Raw genomic sequence first — 4,763 nt, 5'->3', positions numbered from 1 at the left:
TCGTTAAGGATCCATTAACAGAATTGACGGCGGGACAAAATTGAGACGATTTTGAAACGCTAGGGACTTAAATAGGACGAAAATGTTAGGGACAAAAACGATACATAGAAATAAATTTTAATTTAATTTTATCTTTCAATAATATTAATTTTTTACTGTACATAGTATTCAATTATTTTTTAATTACATCTAAATAAATTACACTTAATCACATTACTTTCATTTTAAATAAATTTATTTTTTTATAACTTTAAAGAATTTTGATACATTAGAGACAAAAGGTATAATTTATATTTTATTGTATATATTTTTTTCTTTTCTGCAAGGTTATATACTAGTCATTCTACAAATATTTCATGATAACTAAAAATCTTTAAGAGTAAAATTATAAAAAAATTAATTTATTTAAAATGAAAGTAATATGATTAAGTGTAATTTACTTAGATGTGATTAAAAAATAATTGAATACTATGTACAGTAAAAAAATTGATATTATTGAAGGATAAAATTAAAGTTTATTTCTATGTATCATCTTTGTCCCCAATGTTTTCGTCCTATTTAAGTCCCTAACATTTCAAAATCGTCTCAATTTTGTCCCACCGTCAATTCTGTTAATGGATCCCTAACGATAGGACAATATTGAGTCAGTTTTGAAATGTTAGGGACTTAAATAAGATGATTGAAACGTTAGGAACAACTTTGGGACTTACCCCAAATATTGGGGACAAAAACGATACTTTACTCTATATATATATTGGAGGTTGATGCGAGGCGGAAGTATGACCAATTAAGAGATCAATATAGGGGATACGTTTCGAGTATAGCTCTTAGCCAGCAAAAATCTGCCTCATCAATTTATAAAGGTTGTCACAAAAGTTTAGAATAAAAATAATGGGAGTATGAGTCCCAGGTCGTCTCTCAACGAGTTGACAAAGAGGTGCTAATTTATTAATCAGGAGTTTTCTGGGTAATTTTGAGTTTGGGCAATGGGCAAATAAATAATTGTAAATTAAAGCAGTGAAAATTTAAAGGGATTTATAATATTCAAAATAAAAGGCCTTGACTGGGGGAATGATTAATTGGAAGTTCTATCCTTGTTGGAATTCTCTCAAGTGTAGTATAAAGAGGTTGTTGTTTTCACTTAGTTAACCCTTACTAAATAAAGAAAAGTCAAGTGATTGAGCTAACTCTTATTTGTAAATCCTAGTCCGCTCCCTTGGGAAGGTCTAGCGTTAGTAAATACAGAATTATCCAACAACTTCCAATTTAACTATTCACTTGAGCATTCCAACTCAAGTGTCTCCTTTTAATCAACCCCCATGTCAAGTTGGGAATATACTCCATTGACATGAGAATTACTTGTATAGAATTAAAAAGGGAATAAAAGAAAGACATGATAGATAATAACTGCAATTTAATTAAAAATAAAAGTAATCCTTTGCATTAACAATCCATGAAAATAATCCAATTGTAACTCTAAACAAGAATTAAGAATATGGAATAAATAAAAGAGTAAGGAAACAAACTAGAATAGTATTTTCAACGGAGGTGATGACTCTTCAATATCCAAAGCAAAAGCAATAAACTATGAAACTATGAATGTAAAAGAAAAACCTAGAGGAAGAGTAATTTTCTCTCTAGATTCAGATCTAAAAACTAAAACTATGCTAATGAGAATGTGTGTTGAGTCTCTTCATGTTCCCTGGCTCTAGTTTGTGTTTCTGCGCCGGAAACTGGGTCAAAACTCGGCCCAAAATTGCCCCCAGCATTTTCTGTTAATTGTGCAAATCGCGCATGTCACGCGTGCGCGTCGCTGGTCGTTTTGGCGTGTCACGCGTGCGCGTCTTTGTGCAAACTCCAATCCACGCGTACGCGTCAGGCATGCGCACGTTCGCTGTAAAGTTCTCCATATCACGCGCTCGTGTGAGCCATACGTGCGCGTCGATGCTCGCTGGTTATCTCCTTGGTTTCTTGTGTTCCTTCCATTTTTGCAAGCTTCCTCTCCATTCTCTAAGCCATTCCTGCCCTATAAAGCTTGAAACACTTAACACACGGATCACGGCATCAAATGGTATAAAGGAGAATTAAAATATACAAATTAAAGATCTCTAGGAAGCAAGTTTTCAACCATAGAACAAAACTAGGAAGGGATTGTAAAATCATGCAAATCATATGAATAAGTGAGTAAAGACTTGATGAAACCATTCAATTAAACACAAGATAAACCATAAAATAGTGGTTTATCAACCTCCCCACACTTAAACATTAGCATGTCCTCATGCTTAGCTTAAGGAGATTAAAAGACTAATTAAGGGAAAGTAAGACTCATGCAATGCAATGCAACCTATGAATGCAACTATATGCTAAAATGATTTTGCCTGCTTGGTTAAAAGTAAATAAGTTCTTCAAGACAAATATAAATCAAATATCACTAATTAAAATCATACAGTAAAACAAGTAAACTTGTAAGAAGACAGCTCATGAAAGCAGGGAACATAGAATCAAGCATTGAACCCTCAGTGATGGTGTATATGCACTCTAATCACTCAAGTGTATAGGGTAATCACTCTACTTTTTCCTAGTCATGCTTTCTAAACTTTGTTCTTCACCTAACCAATCAATAAGTATTTAATGTACCAATGCAAACATCATGAGGTCTTTTCAAGGTTGTAATGGGGCCAAGGTAAAGGTGAGGGTATATATATGGCTAAGTGAGCTATAAATTGAATCCTTGATCAACCTACGCCTTCACCTATACATACTCTATATACTTTTAAATTCATGCCTAGCTACCCAAAATTTCCCACTTTTGCATTACATACTCATGCTTCAACTCTTCTTTTAATTTGTATCACCTATGCATTGATCTTTTCATTAACTTAACATTGGGGAAATTTTGTCCCCTTATTTATTTAATCAATTATTGAATATTTTTGGATTTATTTTTTTTAAATAAAAGTAAACATAGCTTATCAATGCACCTGGATTTTTAAATTTTCTGGTCTTACATGAGTAGTAACCCAAATTCCTAATATTTTATCATAACACATTCCCTATTAACCCATGTTCCCACAGTTTTTCCACACTTAGTTAACACACAATCTCTATCTTAAGCTAACCAAAGATTCAATTTGGGGTGATTAAATTGTTTTTCCGCTTAAGGCTAGTGATGTGGTAAAATATAAAACAAGGGGGATAAAAAGGCTCAAAGTGGCTAACAAAGGTGACATAAAAGGGTAGACTATTTGGATTAAGTGAGCTAATAAAACAATAGCCTCAATCATATGCATGCATATAATATATTAAACATTGGACATATAGGATGGAACAAAATATAAATTACAATCATAGAGAAAAAAAACACACAATAATAAAATATTATGGTTAAATAATGTAACCATGTAATTAAGCTCAATTCTCACAGGTTGTGTGTTCTAGCTTTAAACCATGTTCCAATTTACAGTTTTCAAACAAATTTAACACAAAATTTTAATTTGAATTAGTGAAATTTTCAAAATAGAGTCTTGAAAAGAAACTTATTATTTTTCAACCAATTAGAACATGCATGCAAATACCTATTACTATGCAATCTATTCTATCCTAAACAAAAGAAAAATAAATAATTTATTGGTGTTAAGAAAGAGCAGTTACCTCCGAAAGTCAGGTACTGACCGACCTCCCCACACTTAAAGCTTGGCACCGTCCTCGGTGCCATCAGTCAGGAACAAAGGGGGGCTGGTAGCAGTATCTCCACGGTTGGGATTATCATGGCTCCCTGTGCTAGTAGATGAAGTGGAGTCCAGAGTGTCTGGATCTTCTTCATGTGGGTAGTTGCCAACAATCAGCTCCTTGAGGTATATAAATTTGTGCTTGTTACGGTGCTCCATTCGCTTTGCCTGCCGGTCAAGCCGGTCCAACCTCTCCAGTATCTGAAGGAGTAGCTGATTTGTTGAAGGTTCTTGTGATATGGAAGGAGAAGGGATATCTTCTGTCGGTTTTATGGTCCAATTGATAGTGGCTGCTGGAGGTCTGATGTACTTTCCGTTGGGGACGTACTGATCATCCCGTGGAATCATGGCCTTGGTGTCCCCAACTTTGTAGGAAACTCCGGCTACCGAGACTAGATCTGAAACCAAGGCGGAAAAAGGTAAGTTGCCCGCAATTTGTACGTGTCCCATGGCATCCCGGATGTGTCTTGGTAAGTTAAGAGGCTGGTTTGTAAGGATACACCAGAGTAGAACATCCATGTCTGCAGCGAAGGAGAACTTGTGAGTGCTCGGAAAGACGTAGTGGGACATAATCTGTGCCCACACTCGAGCCTCCAAGATGAGTGCTGAAGCCAATATTCCCTTAGGTCAGGATCGATGGTATCTATAGATCCATCTGCTGCCAGGTTGTGTTATAACTCTGAGAACGGTGGCCCAGTCAAATTGGTATGTCTGGTGTTTGAAAGAAGCTTCTTGGAGTACGTCCAATCCTTCTGGAGCAGGGGGAAGATCTAAAGCTTGCTGAATGGCTTTTTCAGTTTTGGGGACTTGCTTCTGACGGACATAGATAGACTGCAGTGTTGGCATGTGAAAATTGGAGTAGAATTCGACTACCATGAAAGATTAACCTGCCGTGGTTGTCTCCATAAGAATCCCTAGTGTCTGCGTTCAATTCGGGGCTCAACAAAATCAACAATGTGGGTGGGAGGATGAGTAGGTGCTCATTGTTGTAGTTCCTCTCAGCCAGAATGGGGAACATCTGCTCACAGTAGCGGT

General features: G+C 35.8%; 1 long non-coding RNA gene across 1 annotated transcript in view; it reads left to right on the top strand.

Annotated features, from left to right (window-relative positions):
• Positions 1 to 1,176, top strand: part of LOC107637976 — an 18,557-nt gene extending 17,381 nt beyond the window's left edge. The window contains exon 3 of the long non-coding RNA XR_001619660.2: positions 1,166 to 1,176. This is a non-coding gene — a long non-coding RNA (uncharacterized LOC107637976). The remainder of the gene's footprint in view (positions 1 to 1,165) is intronic.

Source organism: Arachis ipaensis, chromosome B04, assembly GCF_000816755.2.
Source record: "Arachis ipaensis cultivar K30076 chromosome B04, Araip1.1, whole genome shotgun sequence".
Taxonomy (NCBI): Eukaryota; Viridiplantae; Streptophyta; class Magnoliopsida; order Fabales; family Fabaceae; genus Arachis; species Arachis ipaensis.
Note: the sequence above shows the minus strand (reverse complement) of the source record. Positions and strands in the feature narration are given on the sequence as shown.